This window comes from Ursus arctos, unplaced genomic scaffold (assembly GCF_023065955.2).
Source record: "Ursus arctos isolate Adak ecotype North America unplaced genomic scaffold, UrsArc2.0 scaffold_16, whole genome shotgun sequence".
Lineage (NCBI taxonomy): Eukaryota > Metazoa > Chordata > Mammalia > Carnivora > Ursidae > Ursus > Ursus arctos.
Window position 1 is genome coordinate 52,295,405 of NW_026622830.1, and position 22,132 is coordinate 52,317,536.

The 22,132-nt window shown below is 42.8% G+C and overlaps 1 long non-coding RNA gene across 1 annotated transcript in view; it reads right to left on the reverse strand.

Moving 5' to 3' along the window:
• Positions 1 to 1,248: 1,248 nt before the first annotated feature.
• Positions 1,249 to 22,132, reverse strand: part of LOC125281936 (uncharacterized) — an 80,493-nt gene continuing 59,609 nt past the window's right edge. The window contains exons 7-12 of the long non-coding RNA XR_008959503.1: positions 17,595 to 17,643; positions 13,028 to 13,169; positions 7,581 to 7,779; positions 5,199 to 5,325; positions 1,556 to 1,782; positions 1,249 to 1,468 (exon numbers count right to left, since the gene is read on the reverse strand). This is a non-coding gene — a long non-coding RNA (uncharacterized LOC125281936). The remainder of the gene's footprint in view (positions 1,469 to 1,555; positions 1,783 to 5,198; positions 5,326 to 7,580; positions 7,780 to 13,027; positions 13,170 to 17,594; positions 17,644 to 22,132) is intronic.

Genomic DNA, 22,132 nt, shown 5'->3' on the forward strand with positions numbered 1-22,132 from the left:
GAAGACACAGTCAGGGAGTGAGAATATTACACTAATATTTTCTTAAGTCCAACCTTTTTATTCACTAAAATACAAAATACGTGAACACCTCCAGATTGCTGTGGATTACACTGGGACTTTCATTGTTGGTTGATTTTTCCTTAATGACAGTCTCAGAAGTGAAAGGGTTCATCACTGTCTAGAAGTCTTGCCCCTCCTCGGAAAGCTCTTCATACTGCGCATGCACCGGTCACGTGTGTGCACAGGGCTCCTCCCCTTCTCCCCACGGACCACAGGTCTGCCATTCAGGGGCCTCACCTTCTGTGCGTGTGCCCAGACTCAACAGCTAGTCCCCATCACATGCACACACCCACAAAAGAGCCAGGCTCTGTCTCCCAGGGCACCGGTACCAAGATGCAGGTGGCCAGTGGCTCCAGCCCACACCACAGGTCGGCTGTCTTCTCCGCTGCACCGCGGGTTCTGTTTCCTCTGTCAGAGCTTCTCCACAGCAGCACGACTAACATTTGAGGCCTGATGTTCCCTGTCGTGGGCTAGTGCAGGCCCTGTCCTATGCCTGTAGGATAATCACTGGCTACTACCCACTAGAGGCCAACAGCATTGCCCTCTCTCAAGTTGTGATGACCAAAAATGTCTCTGGACAATGCCCCTGGGGGGGCAGAGCCAGCCCCGGTTGTAGCTCAGGGCTGCTAATCGTTGCCCGGCCTCTGGTCTCTCTCTGCCATCTTCTTCCGCACTTGCACCTGCTTTCTTGTTTGTACTTCCCCTCCCTTTTCACTCACCACAGTGGCCACCACCAGGGTGCTGTACCAGCGTCATCCCTTGCTTTCCCCTTATTCCCCTCCCCAGCCAACTTTTTCCTCTTACATCATAAAAACCTCAATCACACGTTCATGCCATGTGTGTTTGCAGGGAAAGTACAACCATCTGCAGAGCCTCCACAGAGCTCCCTCTGGCCCTTGGGACAACACCAGCCTGGGGCTCCTCTTTGCCATGTTCATTGGTTGATGAGTATTCAGCAAGAGCTTTCTTCCCACCTACCTCTGGGTTTCAAGTTTCTTACCGACACGTGAGGGTATTTTTGGAATGATTTGCTCAGATATAGAATTTCCCCTCCACATGTAGGAATTTTACAAAAACAAAATCTTAAAGAATCATACACAAAATCACAACACTCCACATGAGAAATTAAAAGCAGGATTAGAGGGATCATTATTCAGTCCAGTAATGTAGCCCAACTCATCAGTAGTATTTTTTTTTTAAAGATTTTATTTATTTTTCGACAGAGATAGAGACAGCCAGCGAGAGAGGGAACACAAGCAAGGGGAGTGGGAGAGGAAGAAGCAGGCTCATAGCAGAGGAGCCTGATGTGGGGCTCGATCCCATAACGCCAGGATCACGCCCTGAGCCGAAGGCAGACGCCCAACCGCTGTGCCACTCAGGCGCCCCATCAGTAGTATTTCTTGCAGGACTATGCGCAAAAGACCAAGAACAAGTCTCTTCAATTTCATGAACTTATCACACACACACACACACACACACACACACACACACTAACCTGATGAAAGACTTCGTTCACAAAGTTGACATAACCTCGCGTTGACAAGAGAATCCGCTGCACCATTTCATACATGGGGCGGTGCTCTTCTGCAATGCTACAATGGCTGGAGTTGCTGAGTCTTCGGTCAGACAAGGTGCTGCTGTTGGAATGGTTTTTCTCCGGCTCTGCAGGCCGCCGCCATCCAGCTCTGCCACCATCTCTTGCCCCACACCACCACCAACGGTCTGGAAGAAAGCCATTACCACTTCTTTGTCTTTTTTTTAATAATAATATTTTTTATTATATTATGTTAGTCACCATACAGTACATCCCTAGTTTTTGATGCAAAGTTCCATGACACATTACTTGCGTAAAACACCCAGTGTACCATGCAATACGTGCCTCCTTAATACCCATCACCAGCCTATCCCATTCCCCCCTCCCCAAGCCCTCGGTTTGTTTCCCAGAGTCCATAGTCTCTCATGGTTCATTCCTTTTGTTTATCCCCCTTTTTCCCTTTCTTCTCCTACCAATCTTCCTACTTCTTATGTTCCACAAATGAGTGAAACCATATGACAATTATCTTTCTCTGCTTGACTTATTTCACTTAGCATTATCTCTTTCAGTCCCGTCCATGTTGCTGCAAAATTTGTATAATCATTCTTTTTGATGGCTGAGTAATATTCCATTGTATATATGGACCACATCTTCTTAATCTGTTGAAGGGCATTCGGCTCCTTCTATGATTTAGCTATTGTGGACAATGCTGCTATGAACATTGGGGTGCATATGGCCCTTCTCTTCACTATGTCTGTATCTTTGGGGTAAATACCCAGTAGTGAAATGGCTGGATCAAAGGGTAGCTCAATTTTTAACTTTTTAAGGGACCTCCACACTGTTTTCCAAAGTGCCTGTACCAACTTGCATTTGCACCAACAATGTAGGAGGGATCCCCTTTCTCCACATCCTCTCCAACATTTGTGGTTTCCTCCCTTGTCAATTTTTGCCATTCTAACTGGCATAAGGTGGTATCCCAGTGTGGTTTTGATTTGAATTTCCCTGATGGCTAATGATGTTGAACCTTTTTTCATGTGTCTGTTAGCCATTTGTATGTCCTCATTGGAAAAGTGTCTCTTCATATCTTCTGCCCATTTTTTGATTTGTTTGTTTCTTGCGTATTGAGTTTGAGAAGTTCTTTGTAGATCTTGGATACCAGTCTTTGATCTGTAGTGTCATTTGCAAATATCTTCTCCCATTCCGTGGGCTGCCTCTTAGTTGTTTTTTTTTTTTTTTAAGATTTTATTTATTTATTTGACAGAGATAGAGACAGCCAGCGAGAGAGGTAATACAAGCAGGGGGAGTGGGAGAGGAAGAAGCAGGCTCACAGCAGAAGAGCCTGATGTGGGGCTCGATCCCATAACGCCGGGATCACGCCCTGAGCCGAAGGCAGACGCTTAACCGCTGTGCCACCCAGGCGCCCCTGCCTCTTAGTTTTTTTGACTGTTTCCTTGGCTGTACAGATTCACTTTTTCTAACTGCTCATTCCATGAAATACAATTTCAGGAAACCCACAGCCCACGAATCATTATTGAATGGTGCACTGAGACTTAATAAAAGTATAACTAAGTGTTATCATACAAATAAATACAAATATCATACACAAAACTGAACCATCTCAAACTTTTTCATTCCCAAATGGGCTTTGATGGGTTTTAACGTCAATTAATATGCTGATAGAACTGCTAAAAAATGGTCACTGCTGAAATTTTAAAATCACCACTCTGCTTTCTCTAATGTATGTTGAAGTACTTTTATCTCATACAAAAATGAATTACTAAGGACTAAAGAATACTTCACAGAACACATTTTCAGCTGAAGTGATGCACCAAGAATGTACAGTTTGTTCAGGTTTATGCTGTTGCTGTCAAAAGTATATGGGATGTAAGAGCCACTGTCCTTCCGTTCTCCCATGAATATTTGTTATACCAGATTCTCCAAGTGCTAAGAAAACCTAGTCTAGAAGATGCACTAATTCATCTCCTCCCTGGTGAAAAATTAAAGGTATTAGTAGATCCCGAAGCAAATTCACTTTGGGAAACACACACACACACACACACACACACACACACCCTCAAACAGACCTTCAATACAATAATAAGGGCAAAAGTATAAACTCCATTTGGAAACAGCACTTAAAATATTGTTTTGAAGGGCTTTTACAAGAACAGTATATTCTTTGAAAAGAGATTTCAGATCAACTGTTTCACTAATATTCACTTTACATAGGCAAAATTATATTAAATTTCAAATTCCAAACAAAAACTTTCAGGAGACAAATGAAATTATATGTGCTTTTATTCCTGCAACTCTGTCTCCAGAATCTTATTCAATTGTTTAAATTGCTGCTTTTTCTCATGTACAATGCAAATGAAGAGAGAAACACAGGAGACACATGTGAGATGAGGCGGGAAACACAGCTGCGAGGCACAAACAGGAGTACAGGAGGGAGCTGATTAGCTGAATAATGACCCCCCCCGTAAAGATGTCCATGCCCTAATCCCCAGAACCTTTGAGTATCTTACCTTACCCGGCAAATGGGATTTAGAAGGTGGGATTAAATTCAGGTGTGAGAGGGAGCGATTATCCTGGATCATCTGGGTGGCCCCAATGTAATCATGAGTATCCATAAGGAGACAGGAGGATCAGACACAAGGCCATGGGAAGATGGAAACAGAGGGAGAAAAGGTGATATGATGAAGGGCCACAAGCCAGGGAATGCAGGAAGCCTCTAGAAGCTGGACAAGGCAAGAAAATGGATTCTCCTCGAGAGCCTCCAGAAGGCAGAGCCGCACACCTGCCAACACCTTGATTTTACCACACCGAGACTGATTTTGAACTTCTGACTTCCAGAGCTGCAAGGTCATAAAATGCATTGTTTCAAGCCACTGAAAGTTTGTCATTTGCTGCAATGGCACTAGAAGACTACTATAACAACTCACTGTGAGGCCGACTGAGAGTCTATACGATGGCGGTGACCATTTCTAGGTACGGCCATCTGCAGCGTGTGGCAGCGCTGGGCTGGACAGTTGTCTGCCAGAATCCACTCCCCCTCCTTAATGGAACCCCAGGGCTCTGTGTGCTTCCTCCCCTGCAGCCCAGGTGACTCACAGGAAGCTGGCCCCATCCACAGGACCAGGGAACGGTTCTGTTTCGTGGGCCATTCACATAGCCAGCTTCGAATCAGTCAGCGCCTTGTTACTGTGCCAGGAGAGACAAGTAAACTAGGTTGTCCCACTCAGACAAAAGGTAAGAGCTTTACAGAAATATCTGGGTTGTCTCTGAACACGAACAAGGAAGGCAGTGCCCCTGCTGCTGGCCGCCGTCTTACAATCAGCAGGGAGTGGAAGCCAACCCTGCCAGAGGGAAAGGGCAGAGTAGGGAAAACTGTACAGAATCATGGAGAGAGTGTGAATAACCCACATTCTCTGCCAGCCCTGCCATGAGCTGCTTCTATAGGAGATTAAAATACTTCTTTTTTACCTTTAAGACACTTTGAGTTATGGAGTCTTCTTCTGTTAGGATGATACAACCATCCAAACTCATTCGGGGGTCAGACCTTTAGGACACTAAGAAAGCCAGATAATAAAAGTAGATGACTCACAAGTGTGAATGACCAACGAAGGAAAAAACTGGAACCTTGAATCCGTGGTTAATCTGCTATTCTTGCTACTTATCATCATCCAAATGTATTCTTCAAGAACGAGAAACTTATTTTCAGTGATGGTTTTCTGAAATTTTGAAACGAGGTAGGAAAAAGTCACAGCCTTTAAACAGACTACTTTGAATTGACTTAACAATCACACAAGATATAATGTAAAATTTATCAAAGAATGGGACTGTGTTTCTTATCTATGATTTCATACAAATTTTTGCCTACCTGATGGGTGAATAAAGGTCTCTCAGCATGGTCCAGAACTAATGGTGTTCCCTGGCTCAGTGAAATTCAGGGTCGTTTCTATTTTCTCTTCCGTGATCTTCTCTTTCATCTCCTTTTGTCTGTTTTTCAATCGGCTGTTTGTCTTCTCATCGGTTTGTAGGCACTCTCTATATATCAGAGGCATGATCTCTTTTAACAGCTCTGATGTTACAGATGCTTTTCACCATCTGTTGACCGAGTGTGGCTTTACTGTACCTTTTGACATGCAAACTTTTTCAAGTTTGTAAAGTAAAGTGGGACCTCATTTTTTCTGTGGCTTGCGGGTCTTATCTCTACCTAAGGTGGTCTACCACTTCCCAAATGTATATATTCCCCTAGATTGTCTACTAAATTCTTTATTATTTTTTTAATACTTAGACCTTAAATCAATTTAGGACTTAAATCAATCCGACATCTGCTTATGTATGTGATATGAAGCAAGGTTCTGAGAGAGAGAGAAAGACAGACAGACTGACAGTTCTTTCAGCTCTGAGGGTTATAGATTAGATTCAAAATTCAATGCTACTCTGTCTCATTTTCTAGAAGGAACTTGTGGTTTCTGTCTGGAACTCTGATAATTTTTCTCTTAATTCCTTAAAGTCAAATAGGTTTATGTCTGTTTAGGTTTGTGTCTGTTTAGCTAATTCTCCCTGGGACTCGAAGGCCTTGTTAGTCTACGGCATGACTTTTTTTCAGCTCAAGTAAATTTTGCATTAGTTCAATGATCACTTCTGATTTTTTCTCCTTTTGTCCTCCTGATACTTGTAAGGTAGGTCTGGACCTCTCCTCAGATCTTATTTATTCATTTCTGATTTCCATTTCTTTGAATTTTTCCTCAGTGTTGTCAGATATTCCTTTGGAAAATCAATTTTGTTCTCAGCAGTGATCATTACTGTTTACAGTTTACCTATTAAAATTTTAAACTAATGAATTTAAAGTTTTTAATTTTATTTTAAAGATTTTATTGATTTGAGAGAGGGAGAGAGAGAGAGAGAGAGAAAGCACCAGCAGGGGGAGAGGCAGAGGGAGAAACAGACTCCCCGCTGAGCAGAGTGCCCTATGCGGGGCTTGACTCCAGGACCCCGGGATCATGACCTGAGCTGAAGGCAGACGCTTAACCGATTGAGCCACCCCGGCGCCCCAAATCTTTCTCTTAAAATCTTCAGTAAGTCTTTTGTTGCTCTTACTGCAATTATATCCCCCTCAGACTTCTTTGAAACGAAGTTTCTCCAGTTCTTCAGTCAGTTCTTATCAAAGCGGTGCTTCTCTGTGAAGATGCTCATTGTCACTCGGGTGTGTGTCACTCTTCCGGCTCAGGCCTAGTCACGCTTCTGGGAACTCCAGGGCATCAGCAAACTTGCTCTAAGTGGACCACACTTTGTGCATAAAACCGTGTCCCTGCCATGAAGCAGCTGCTCTCAAACCTCCTCAAGTGGTTCTGCTCTACCCAGTGCAAAGTCCCTAAGCAACTCAGTCTGCTGGGAAAGCCCCATTTGTCTGTGACCGAGGACCGCAAGAGAGGGAAAATACACCACGGGCCCCACACAGAAAGAGGTCTTCACTGAAGGCCTTGGAGGGAGACAGCCTTTTCTTGCAGGGATTCCATCATGGCATCCTGAAATCCTGAGATGCTCTTCCACTCCTTCCCCTGAGATCCCAAGAGGGCACTTGGCAGTCTCGCGGTCCTTCCCATGGCCCACCTCCATGATTCTCGAGGGCCTTCCTGGTGCTGGGGATTGGTGAAGGCAACCTGATCTTATGCTCTGAGGTCACCGGTACTTGATCAAAGGAGGGAAAATAAGAGGGGGCCAGGAGGCTGCACACCACAGCCACCTCCTCAAAATGTCTCCCTGGCCCCCAAGATCGCCTTGTCATGGCAATGTCAACAGAGCACTGCAAGTGCTACCTCAGAGCTCCCTCTGACACCTCAGCAATACAGAGAGAGCCCACCAATAAAACCAATCCCCATAACCAACATTCTTTAAGAACCAAAAACCCTAATAATCAATTACTTTGGTACGTGTTAGCATATTTTTACCTACGTAAAAGATAAGATGAATGGCATACCTGCATGATTTTGGGCAGTACATCAACTCCATTTTTAGTGTTTTGTGTTGTAGTTAGATACTTTTTTTGAAAAAGAAAGTTACAATCTATTTAATAAAAACAACGCGAGCTGCCATGTATGGAATTTTTGTACTGTAAATGTTTTCATCGTCTCGTGTTGTAGTAATGTACACTGGCTTTGGTCTCAAATGGGGGATGTCTGGAAGAAAAAAGAACACATGACTAGGTTCGTGAGTGTAACCCCCACGAATGGTTCAGTTTCTTACTGAGCACATATGTATTTGGTTGTATGAATAGCAACTAAAATTAAAGAACCAGAAATTATAAAAGATGACATCTTTTGGTAGACTTGTTTCTGATTCTGCCTTGCAACCTGACCAAGATGGGACGGTGGCTACTGTTACTGTTTGCTTGTTACAGCAATGGCACAGAGCTATGGAAGTACCAAGCTAATAACTCTTTGTAACAAATTTGAGACATGACATGAGATTATAATAGTAAAAATATTTTCACATACCTTATAACTAATTTAATCTCATTTTATGACTGAAATAAATCTAAAAGCATGTATAGACATTTTTCATCATTTTAGGTATTTTATTATTTTTTAAATCATTTTAGGTATTTTAACATCCAATATTACACTAATCAAATCCACGGGACTTTAGTTTTATATCCTTTTCCCTTTAGATGAATCCAAAGAATAGAATCAGTATAAACTACTTTATGTCTGAAAGAATTCACCTTTGAGATATCGAACACCACCACTTCCAAAGAATTAATAAGAAGTCCCTTTATCATTCTTTCTATTTCATAATCCATACAAAAAAATTACACGGTATTGGATTTGTCCAACTCTCTTACTAACTTTTATACAACTGGAGGTACCTGCATGAGGAAGACAAGTTCTCAACGAATCACTTTTAATTTCACCATATTAAAGTATGCTATATGTTCCACAGTGAATAAGACTATTTTATAAAATCAGAAACAAGTTCTGAAAAAAATACCCACATATAGACAGCTAACAAATACATATCTCAGTACCTGGAAAGGTTAGTACTTCTACGTCTTCCAAAATGCATCAAGCTTCTGCTGTTTTCCCCTGATCCAAGCGTGCACGTGTGTGTGTATGTATATAAACACCCACAGACAACTGGATTAGTAGTCCACATCCCCCAGATGGATTAATGTCTTTTGTGACCTTCTCCCCTCCAACATTGTTCCTGATTATTCATTTTAACTAATTTTTGCCTGCTTTAACTGGGAGAGGAAAATTTGCCTCCCCACCCCGGCATCAATCTAAGGGATACTTGTGTCCTGTGAGCCTTCATTTCTCATAGAAGAAAAACTTTAGCAGTGAAATTAGAAATTTCCTTATGTTTCCTTCCTTTCCGGGGCTTACTCTCCCTAGGTTGCCCAGCTGCCCAAACATCGGCCCCTCCGTAAGAAGCTGTAAGTAGCACCTGCTGGATGAAAGATCCAAGATAAAAGAAAGGCCTACTATGGGCAGCTGCGTGGCCCAGGCTGGCCTGCCTCGCCACTGAGCAAGGTCTGGGGTCACCGTACCCCACCACCTGGAAGAGAAGACTTAAGGAAACTTTATTTTAACATTCAAAGATTTGAAATATAATTACGCCAAAAAAAAATCATGACACGTGTTGAACTCTTTCTGCGTACAGGAGCCACAGTTCCCCTTTACTACTATGAGCTCAGCTACAAATAGGTAGTTTGTACAAACAGGTAAAATCGTTTATTAGGAACCCTTAAACTTCTTATAATAAAGTGACCGTTAAATATAAGAATAAAATGACTATCTTACTTAAAAATAAACAAAGGTCACTTTGTTTTGTCCCTGTGGACATCCTCTACACATGGCCCAATCAGTACTTCCCAAGTACAGGTTTGTGGATGTTTGTTTAACTTAGTAAATGATGGAAATAAATGAGGAAGATAATACTTTCGAAACAATGTAAAAAGAAATTTAAAACCAGTATCTTGATTCTCCTTATTCTTCCACTCCAAGCTTGCAGCCTTTGGATAATATGTGGGAAAGAACATACATACATTTACATTTCAACTTAATGTCTACTAAACTGAAATGCTGTTATCTTATTAAAATTCCTATCCTAAATAAAAAAACAAGCGTGACAAATTATGGTGACAAATAATCTTGACAATCATGTAATGAAATCATATCTTTTTTTTTTTTTAAAGATTTTATTTATTTATTCGACAGAGATAGAGACAGCCAGCGAGAGAGGGAACACAAGCAGGGGGAGTGGGAGAGGAAGAAGCAGGCTCATAGCGGAGGAGCCTGATGTGGGGCTCGATCCCATAACGCCGGGATCACGCCCTGAGCCGAAGGCAGACGCTTAACCGCTGTGCCACCCAGGCGCGCCTGAAATCATATCTTAAAACTCAAACGATGACAAGAATGAATACCTTAAAACAAAGTAGTTAACTATGTTAAAGACATTTTTACTGAGAATTAAAAAAAAAATCACCCAAAGATATCATGTTTTTAAACTTGCTCTACTCATCACGCCTGTATTTTTTTCCACCTCTCTATAATGATTTAACATTCTTTCTGCCCTTAAAATATTTAGTCAGATGTAATCTCTATTTTTTTTAACTCAAAAAGGGCCATTTATAGTAAACAGGAATTAAGGAAATAATCCCTCACAAGAATTTCACACAATGTTACATGGGTACGTGAAAAATCATTGTCATCAGAAGGCAAAGCTACAGAAACTTGAAAAGTGCATTGTCTTTATTAAAAGGAATCCACAGGCTAAAATAAGCCAGGCCTGCCAGTCCAGCTACACCTGTCCCAGGTTCTTTTTTCCTTTTCTTCTCTTTTTTTAGATTATTTATTTATTTATTTGACAGAGAGACAGGCAGAGAGAGAGGGAACACAAGCAGGGGAGTGGGAGAGGAAGAGGCAGGCTCCCAGTGGAGGAGGCTGATATGGGACTTGATCCCAGGACTCTGGGATCACGCCCTGAGCTGAAGGCAGATGCTTAACGACTGAGCCACCCAGGTGCCCCTGTCACAGGTTCCTAATACTGGTTAGCACACAGAGTACTCTAAAGCAGAGCTTCCCGACCTCCTTCACGCCGTAGCCCACTTAGAAAGTGGAAACAACTGTGCAACATCTAAGGTCAAAGGATGAGGGGCTTTGGCTGCCCCTGGGCCAGAGGGGCTCCATGTCAGCAACCTGGCAGCAGTTCTCCGGGCTGAGCCAAGAGAGAAACTCTGCTCTGAGGACTCAGTAGAGAGAAGGGAGGGAAGAAGTGTGGGATGGACATGCACATACAAGTCTGCACACTATTCAGGGGGTTCACAGTCTACATAAAAATCCTCACCCTCTATCACCGGCATCCTTCCTCCAGTGGGATTCTGGGGATTATGTCATATCTGAGGTTGCACAGTTCATTAGTGACACATCTAGAATGAGACCCAAGTGCCCCAACACATTCAACTTCTCGATACTCCCTGCCAATTTCCGGGGACAGATGGAATACTCTACCACTTCTGAACAGGTGGAGTCGGAAATGCAGGTGCAATGGGCCAGTAGGGCCAAAATACACAGCTTCTAGAGGACAAGAGAATACTCCAGTCTGCTCTCGGGATTTTGGAGTCCTTGTGTTTCTGGTGCTGGATAAAGGAAATGGGAGAGGAGAGCAGACAAGATTACCCAACAGGAAAGAGTAGTCAGAAAGGGAGGCAAGGACTGAATCTTGAGGGACAGCAGAGAGAAACAGACCCCTAAAGAAAACTGGCAAGAAGAAAGGGAGGAGGAAAGAAGGAAGAAAACATTAGGGGAAGAGAGAGATCATGAAGCAGGGGCAGTCATTGTCAGATCACCTAAAACACTAAAGTGTCCTTCCTCTGGACTTGACCACTAGACTTGACTCCCCTTCTCAGCAGTGACAGGGAAGGGGCAGGTAGAAGTGAGTCTCAGGAGAGGAAGTGGACTGAGCAAAGATTATAACATCAACAAACTTGCTTGTGGAGGACACAGAGACTGGACAGAGTTCCCAGGAAGAACTCAGAGACAGAAGTGTTGGCTGAGAGAAAAGAATTCAGTAGTTTGTTTTTGAACCACATCAGAAATGTAGACTAGGGGAAAGGGATCACCTACTGAAATCATGAACTAATGATCATAACTCCATATTCAGTTGGTAAACATCAGAGAAAGGAACATGTGACATCAAGTTGGTCTGGGCTGGTGGCACAAAGAGATACCTCCATATGCTTTTGCCCCATCTTCCGGCCTGCCCTGCCTATTCCTGATCTGCCCATTCAGCTTCTAGGCCTGCCTCCTCCCCGATCCTGCCTTGCTAGCATAGGATTAGGGGTCAGGAAGAAGAAAAGAGGCAAGAGTAGATGAATATACTATGAAGGAATACAAAATATATATGGGTCTCTGCCCCACTTCCTGGCATAGGGCCCCTAAAACCCTTGTAATTTCCTAAGTGATAAGCGCACGAGGAGCTCTTTTGTTTTAATAACACAACTCGTAGAGGTTTCGTGGGCTCCCAGATGGCTCCTGAGTGAGAGGGCTGGTCACCAGGAAGACCACGCCACGATTAGAACTTAGAATTTTCGGCACCCCCATCCCGACCCCTCCATTCCTCCAGACAGGGGAGAGGGGCTGGAAGTGGACCATGTCTATGTGAGGAAGCCTCCATAAAAATCACAGTAGCAGGGGTTTCAGGGAGCTTCCAGGTGAGTGAACATATCCACGTACAGGGAGGGTGACAGCTCCACAGGAACAGACATTCCTGTGCTTGGGACCCTCCCAGACTGTACCCCTTGTGTCTCTGCATCTGGCTATTCATCTGTATCCTTTATCATATCCTTTAATAAGATGGTCAATGAAAACAAATGTTTCCCAGAGTTCCCTGAGCCACTCTAGCAAATCAGTCAAAGCTGAGGAGGAGTTGTGGGAACCTCTGATTTTTAGTCAAGTTGTTCAGAAGCTGTGGGTAACCTGGGGCCCTCCTACTTGTGACTAGCACCTGAATGTGATGGAACAGTCTCATGGAACTGAGCCCTTAACCTGTGGGATCTGACGCCATCTCAAGGCAGACAGCGTCAAAGCTGAGTTAAACTACAGGACATCCAGCTGGTGTTGCAGAGTTGTCTGGTGAGGGGAAAACCCAAACATTTACTCACCGTAAGTGCTAGAAGCAAAGTGCTCTCTGTGAATGTGGTAATAATATGAAAGCGATGGAGAACTGAATTTTTTTCCTTTACATACACACTCACACAAAATGGTATGTATGCCAGGTCTTTGCTGATGTGAACTAACACATATTCTATTTCTAGCAAAGTATCACAAAGAATCACCTCAAGGAAAAAGCAAAGATACAAAATATGGATAAGCAGGAAGAAAAGAAGCAATGTCTTCTCTTTCCCATCAAGAGTAAGACCATTACCGAATTATCCATGATTCTGCTCTTACGTGAATAACCATATATTTCAACAGTATCTGAAGAAAAAAGCGTGTTTGGTCCTCAGTGATCTTTTCCCCTCATATGGCTGGCAGGAGAGGAGTGATTTCTTCTGGATATATCTCTGCTGCAGAGTGGGGAAAAAAGGAGAGCTCTTTCACCAAAGTTAAAAGGACTTTTTAAAAATGGCCGCTATTGAAATACATCTGCTGCTCCGTTGGAACCTGCTCACACTGTACTCCAGGCCACTGCGCATGAAGGGCTTCGAAATACGGTACAAATGTCCATGACGCCCCCTCTCCCTCTCTTTCAAATTCTGCTTTGGTCAGCCTAAGATCAAGTACCTGTCATTGGGCAGTCAAGTGATATGCATTAATAAATCAGTGGCCCTAACTGCCAAGTTTCTTGAAAACTCACAGGACTCACATGGCTGCCATTAATACTCCCAGGAGGCCACTACTGTCCTTCCATGAATGCTGCATGAAAATACAGAGCTGGCCAAAAAGAGCCTGGGTGAGCAGATGAATGTCCACTCATGAAACAATCATCATGAGGACAATAAACAGTAGTTCAGGATGGTGGATTTAAATCTCATTAACAGCCACGAAAACACTCGACGCACCACGTGTCTCTACTTCTTGCTATTGCCAACATTTGTCCCCTCCCTTCCATTCCTGTTTCCACCACTTCAGTAAATTTCTCCTGTCATCATTTCATATAAAATAGGCTCTGATTCTTCCAATTCTAATGTCCGTAAGACTTTACTGTGAATATGAGCAGGGAGTAATTCCTCCTTTGAACCCATCTATGAAATAAAGATTTCTATTCAGGATAATGGCAAACCGAGGAATTCCTCAATGTAACTTCAAGAGTCATTTCAACCTGTAAGGTCTGCTAATGCTACTCACCATCAGCCACACTAAGGTTAGGACTGATGAGTGTCTCCAGCGTACAGGGCCCTCGGGATGACATGATCGCTGGGAAACCAGTTCATTACTGCTCTATGGTGTATTTGAGAGGTGTGAAAAGAGCAAGTTCTGAGAGTTCTCATCACAAAAAAAACCTATCTTTCTTTTCTTTTTACTTCATTTTTGTATCTCTAGAGATGATGGCGGCGGACGGAATTTATTCTGGTGATCGTTTCACAGTATACGAAAGGAACATCATTACGCCAGGTATCTTCAACATACACAGTTCTGTATGTCAAATGCATCAAAACAACTGGAGCAAAAAAATATTTTAATATTCATAGAGAGCATAAGGAAATGGGACGTGGTAAAAAGAATGTCACGTAAACAAAACTGAAAACAGCAGAACCGAAAGCCAGTAGGTTATACTAGGGGTTAAAAACTTCAAGCCATTGGCATAAAAAGTTGATTCTGAAATTAAAAATCAGTGAATTAAAATTAAAGCAGATGAAATAGAATTTTAAAATGTTGTTCCATTTAACAATTTGTCAAAGAATATAAAGTCTTAATAAGTGACCTCAGATAGTAACTTTTGAAAAAACTGTTCGTGTTTTGGAATATTCTGATTGTAAGCTTCCAAGTGGGCACAGAATGAGAACATTTTGTTTGATCAAAGTCGCCTCATGGAAAATGGCTGAAGTAAAATGTCTGAGATGGGACCTAAACGAAAGGATATAAATGGCTAGACGAGATTGTCCCGTGTTCGTTTCTCCGTATTTGCAGTTTACATTTATTTTTATGTCGTTAAGTCCATGAAGTTCACAGAGTACATTCTAAGTGTATTCCATGCATTAACACATCTCCAAGGGCAAGAGAAACAAAAGAACAAATGAACTTGTGGGACTTCATCAAGACAAAAAGCTTCTGCACAGCCAAGGAAACAGTCAAAAAAACTAAGAGGCAGCCCACAGAATGGGAGAAGGTATTTGCAAATGACACTCCAGATCAAAGACTAGTATCCAAGATCTACAAAGAACTGCTCAAACTCAATACACGGGAAGCCAATAATCAAATCAAAAAATGGGCAGATGATATGAATAGACACTTTTCCAATGAGGACATACAAATGGCTAATAGACACATGAAAAAAGGTTCAAAATCTTTAGCAATCAGGGAAATTCAAATCAAAACCACACTGAGATACCACCTTACGCCAGTCAGAATGGCAAAAACTGACAAGGCAGGAAGCAAGAAATGTTGGAGAGGATGTGGAGAAAGGGGATCCCTCCTACATTGTTGGTGGGAATGCAAGTTGGTACAGTCACTTTGGAAAACAGTGTGGAGGTCCCTTAAAAAGTTAAAAATTGAGCTACCCTATAATCCAGCCATTGCACTACTGGGTATCTACCCCAAAGATACAGACATAGTGAAGAGAAGGGCCATATGCACCCCAATGTTCATAGCAGCACTGTCCACAATAGCTAAATCGTGGAAGGAGCCGAGATGCCCTTCAACAGATGACTGGATTAAGAAGAGGTGGTCCATATATACAATGGAATATTACTCAGCTATCAGAAAGAACGATTTCTCAACATTTGCTGCAACATGGACGGCACTGGAGGAGATAATGCTAAGTGAAATAAGTCAAGCAGAGAAAGACAATTATCATATGGTTTCTCTCATCTATGGAACATAAGAACTAGGAAGATCGGTAGGAGAAGAAAGGGATAAAGAAGGGGGGGTGATCAGAAGGGGGAATGAAGCATGAGAGACTATGGACTATGAGAAACAAACTGAGGGCTTCAGAGGGAAGGGAGGTAGGGAATGGGGTAGGCTGGTGATGGGTAGTAAGGAGGGCACGTATTGCATGGTGCACTGGGTGTATATGCAACTAATGAATCATCGAACTTTACATCAAAAACCAGGGATGTACTGTATGGTGACTAACGTAATATAATAAAAAAATATTATATTAAAAAAAACAGAACACTTTAAATCAGAAGCAGGATGACCGTCTTTGTTGTGTCTATTTACCCACGTACTGGAGGGCCGGGCCAGCAGTGTAAGACAAGAAAAGACTGGCAAGCTTGTCATTATTCACAGACAATGACTGTCCACCAAGAAAACACACAAACAAAAAATCTGCAGACAATACGCTGGAATTAAATAAATCATACATATTCACTTAATCCAGCAGTGGGAATGGAATGAATGAACTTGAGCTAAACTCACAAACAGGGATAAATCTCAGAAATACCGTTGAATGTGAACAGCAAGCCACAGATGATTATGCACCACGTGAGACCATTTTTATTATACTCAAAACCAAACAAAACTGCACAATGCATTGTTTAGGGATACGAGTACTTGTGGTAAAAAACCATTTTTAAAAAAGAAGGGTAACGGCATAATGCAGAGGAGCGGCTGCCTTCAGAGGAGAAAAAGAACAGGATCAAGGAGAAGTAGCTTCTACTTCTTAAAATGAGGGGGGGGGGACGGTGTCAAGAGAAGGGGCTTTAGAACTATGCCTCATAACTTGCATATATGTTATAGATTCTTTAGTAAATGTTCAACTGCTACATAAACCAGACAATTTAAATTAATGGGACAGTTCAAACAAATGATGGATACATATTTAAGTGACAGGCTTAATTAAAGCTCCTGGTAAAGACAGCTCCTCTGTACAAATTTCATTCACAGCAGGGTTACCACAGGAAACACAATAACCACCATAACATAAACAGTGAATCAATGTCTCTTACTCTGGGGAAGGAGTACAGCCCTTTAAGGAGAGAAAGGGGAACCACAGTCACTGAGGGCCAGCCAGGAGCCAAGTACTGGGCAGGAGGTCTTCAGATCTGTTTTATTCCACAAACCCAAAAAGCCCCTGGAGAGCTTTCTCCCCTGGCCTCTCCCTCCAGCCAGCTCTGCAACAAATATACATTAGGCCTTCCTTTTATCGTCATAAAGTTGATCGCACACCAGCCTAAGCACATGTCTCTTCAAACCATGAATAATTTCTAGATAACCAACAATTAACTTGCAGAACCTACAATTTAGTTCTAGTGTAGCTCTCAAGGTATCAGTAATCTGGCCGCTTGTCTAATACATGTGGACAAGAGAGACTGTAAGCTTAATAGACCAAGAACCACACCCAAACACACTGTTCCAACTTTGAAAAGAATATGTGATCACACACGGACACACAGACACATACAAAGATTGCAATCTCACTAGTAGTCAGGAACAACATATTAAAAACAGTGGGTTTTCAACATGTCAGTTGGCATATATACACACACAAAAAATCATCGCCAGTGTTGCTTAGGGAAATTTACACACAACTTCCATAAAAGTTTCCATATAAATTTATATGACCTTCAATTTGGTCATATCAGTAGTTTAATGTGGATACATTTCCATCTAAGAACTTCACATCTAGGTAACCATACAGGAAAAATTCTCCCATATGTTTGCAAAAAAATTAAAAATCACAAGAATATTCTTTGCAGCACTGTTTTTAAAAGTGGAAGGAAGGAAATACATGTCCATCATTTTTTATGTCCTCAAGTAAAATTAAAGAGCTAAAGTACCACATTTTCAACAAGAATCTCAAAAGCTAAATGAATTTAACAAAAACTTACCTCAAAAAGAGGATGGAGTCCAGCTCCTCCCTTTCTGACTTCTTATTCCCTAGAATGTATAAAAAAAAATTAGTTATCATGACAATGTGTACATTTTAAGATATTAAAAATTATGTTATCTTGGGGGCGCCTGGGTGGCACGGCGGTTAGGCGTCTGCCTTCGGCTCAGGGCGTGATCCCGGTGTTCTGGGATCGAGCCCCACATCGGGCTCTTCCGCTATGACCCTGCTTCTTCCTCTCCCACTCCCCCTGCCTGTGTTCCCTCTCTCGTTGGCTGTCTCTATCTCTGTCGAATAAATAAATAAAATCTTTAAAAAAAAATTACGTTATCTTGAAAACACTGAAGCTTGAACACACACTCATTTATTCAAAAACTACCAGGAGGTAGCGTGGAACCCCTGTTGGGAATGTAGATAAACACCCAAGCCACAGCACCTGAGTCCACACCTAGCAGAGCCATTCTTCACTAGCTGTTTAACCACAGCCTCCACGTTTCCCAAATCACTGTCAACCTGTGGAATGCAATTTATTTGTTTCTCAATTACTTATGAGCTCAAATTATGAAGGAATGCACAGCAGATGCAAAGAAAGAGTTCTAGCTTTTTTGATGTGAAGAGGCACAGAGCAGTCATAACTGAAAAGCCACGCATGTCTTCAGGTCACGTGCACTGTTCTTTCGATAGTGACAATAAGAGAAAATACAAAACCTACAGCAGCCAGTTGCATTTATTGTCCAGTCTCTCTGCCGGGGGCCCTGCGCTAAGGGCTTGTCATTCAGCCTCTAACTTGGGAAGTGGTAACCTTTTCTGCAAAGGGCCAGGGAGTGTATGTTTTAGGCCCCTCTTGTAATCATTTAACGCTGCCACGATGGTGCAAAAGCAGCCATGGGTAACATAAATGCACTGGTATGGCTGTGTCCAACAACTTATTTGTCAAAACGAGCAGCCAGTTCTAAGTTGTGGACCCCTGATCTAACGGAATGCCCACAGCTCTAGGAAGTAAGGTAAGATGGCATTCATTCATTGAACAAATACGAAAGAATGTCTCTGTGTCAGAGATTCTTCCAGGCCCTGAGGATACAGGAGTGATACAAAACACAAAAAACCATGCCCTGAAGAAGCTTATATTCTGGCAGTAGGAGGCATTCAGTAAATGAGAAAACCAAGAGGAAAGGCTAATGGGGAATGCCCAAACAGGCAGTATTCAATTCTGACCAGGGAAGTACACCTTGCTGATAAGATGACATCCGAGCAAAGATCTGCAACAGGTAAGGAAGAGAAACACATGGACATTTGGGGGTAAAGAAATAAGCCATATGGACATTTGGGAGAAATTTGTTCCGGGCAGAGGGATTGGACAGTGCAAACTCCTTATGGCTGAGCAAGTCTGGCATGGTCAGGAAACAGCGAGAAGGCCCTTGAGTCTACAACGAAGGGGGAGAATTGCTACAGGTGAGGTTAGAAAGCGGGTAGGGTAAAGGCTGGCAGGTAGGTGGGGCTTGAGGCCATCGTAATGAGTTCCACAACTGGGAAGCTATTTGAGGGTGCAGAGTCATATTTTTAAAGCATCACTCCAGCTGCTCTTCTGAAGAGACTCTGGCAGGGACTGGGGGGGGGGGGGGTGTAGGTCACAAGTGTGGAAAGGGGAAGACCATTTCTGAGAATAACTGCAATAATCTGCGTGAGGATAATGGGAGCACCAGCAATACCAGCACAGGCAGTGAGAAGAGGCCAATGACTCTGGATGTATTTGAAGGTAGAGCCAATAAACTCGGGTTTTGGCCTAAATAACGGAAGGCTGACGTTATCATAAGATGATTTCATGATTCACAGCAAACATTTTCCTTCTTTCTGTTGTTTTGCTATATTTTCTTCCTGGTATTCCAATCAAAACACAAATTGTATTAAAAGAAAGAAACTTTAAAATCTCAATCCTAGTTTTATTGGTTCTTCATGATGATTCTTCGTAGTAGACTGCAAGAATGCAGAGTTTTCCTCTCCTAGCAAGAGATGTCTATTTCTCTATTTGCATCAGAGAGGCACGGAACTTGTTCTGGTCAATGGGACATTAACAAACGTGAAGCAAGCATGAGTTTGAAAAACCTTAGGCACCAGCTAAGCTTGGAACCCTATGGCCAACATCGAAAGGAGCTCAAGATAGCCTGCAAGCATGGAGTGCCCTGGTCAACAGCATGCCAACCACGAGACACGTAAATGAGGCCATCTACCACCAGCCGATGTGAGAGGCATGTGCAAGCCTAAACCAGAACTGCCCAAGAAACCCAGAAAATTGTAAGCAAAATGACTGGTTGTTTTATTACGGCACTTAGCTTTGGGATGGTTTGTAATGCAATCCGTTATGCAGCACAAACTAACTGATACACTCTTCAACAACTACATTTTTTTCTAAAAGGACAGAAAGAGCAAAAGGGGAAAGAAGGAGGGACAGAGGAGCTTTCAAATGGGGTTTTTTGGTTTAAGGCTTTTTCTTTTTCTTTTTTTTTTAAAGATTTTATTTATTTATTCGACAGAGATATAGACAGCCAGCGAGAGAGGGAACACAAGCAGGGGGAGTGGGAGAGGAAGAAGCAGGCTTCCAGCAGAAGAGCCTGATGTGGGGCTTGATCCCATAACGCCGGGATCACGCCCTGAGCCGAAGGCAGATGTCCAACTGCTGTGCCACCCAGGCGCCCCATGGTTTAAGGCTTTTTCTTAAAAAAGGGATTCTAATATCTTTCTTTGCTATTTTGATTACCCATAATATCACACTTTTTTCCTCTACACACCTGTGAAAAAAAGTTAAGTGGAGCAAAACTAGGAAACAGGGTAAAAGTCAGATTGTTTCCTATTTGAATTTTCTACCAATTTGGAAAAAAATTAAGCTCAAGATTTACGTCAATTTATAACTCACAGGGGAAAAAAATGAGCAATTCACTGAAAAACAAAAAACAAAACCCCTTGTTGGCATCCTTGGGCACGTGCCCGTATTTGATTGATGACCGTCTAGAAGCCGGAGCATTCTGTCAGACTCTGAGCCATCTGGTCTGTGTCCGAGACCACCACAGCGCCTCGCACCACGTTCCTTCCCCTCCATGCCTGATGTCTGCCTTAGGTTCTGCAGAAGCAGTCAGGACACCCATACATTCCTCTCTGCATCCTCTTCTGTATACCTGACCCTACATCAGCCCACATCCCCACCATCGTGCACCATCAGTTATCTCCGTTTAGTCAGCCTGCAAACAGTAAATGCAGCCTGTAAAGCCCTCCCCTGACCACGCTACGCCTTGAGTTACAGTCCCCTGTCTTCACCATCACACTTTCTAAAAGGGTATTCTTGTGTGTAGCCTCCAGTCTCACCCCCACTCACTCCATCTCTCTGCTGGCTTAGGATCCCCCCACTCACCTAGATTTTTCTTTCAGTGCTCAGTGACAACCTCCTTGATGCACTACCACTTCCTAATCCAGCTGCCCCACAACTTTTGCATTCTTAAACGTTGCCAACATTTCATTCCTTGAAATTCACTCTTCTCTGGCTTTCTGTGACAAACTGCTTTCCTGGCATCGAAGCCCCTTCCCAGCTTCACACACTGCTCCTTTATCTTTCCTCTTTATCTGCCCAATAAAAGAAGCAGTTACCCCAAATCCTTAACTGTCACTCTATGAAGAACACATCCCTTGGCAACAGCATGATTGCACCTCTCTTCTCCCACGCTCCCATTCCTACATTTTTACTGCCCAGCCAGAACCCACATCTGGGGTGTCCCACGGGCACCACAACTCAGACTGCCCAAAGCTGCACTCATCCTCCTACCTCCCGAACCTGGCTCCCCTCCAGAGTTCCCACGACTGTTGTGGCAGTTTATGAACCAGACTCAACATTCTGAAAGCCTATGTGCATCCCTATGCCCACGGCAGCATTACTAAAATAGCTGAGATATGGAAGCAGCCCAAGTGTCCACCAACAGAAGAAGAAGTGGTACATACATACGAGGGTATATTACTCCATACCATAAAAAAGTACGAGATCTTGATATTTATAACAGCATGGAAGTACCTAGACGGTATTATGCTAAGCGAAATAAGTCAGAGAAAGACAAGTGCTGTATGATTTCACTCACATGTGTAATCTAAAAAAAACAAAACAAGTGAATAAGCAAGCAAACAAAAAGCAGAATCAAACCTATAAATACAGAGAACGAACTGATGGTTGTAAGAAGGAAGGGGGTAGAGGGATGGGTGAAATGGGTGACGGGGAGTGTAGTACAGGCTTCCAGTTATGGAGTGAACGAGTCACGGGGATGAAAGGCACAGCATATTGAATACAGTCAGTGCTACTGTAATAGTGCTGTACGGTGACAGATGGCAGCTACGCTTGTGATGAGCAAATCACTACGTTGTACATCGGAAACTAACGTGATACTGTGTGTCAACTCTACTCAAGTAAAAGAAAGATTTTTTTATAAATAAGACTGAGGTAGAAATAAGTGTGCTAACATGTAAGGATTTCCAAAATAGACTACATAAAACAAATAAGAAGGT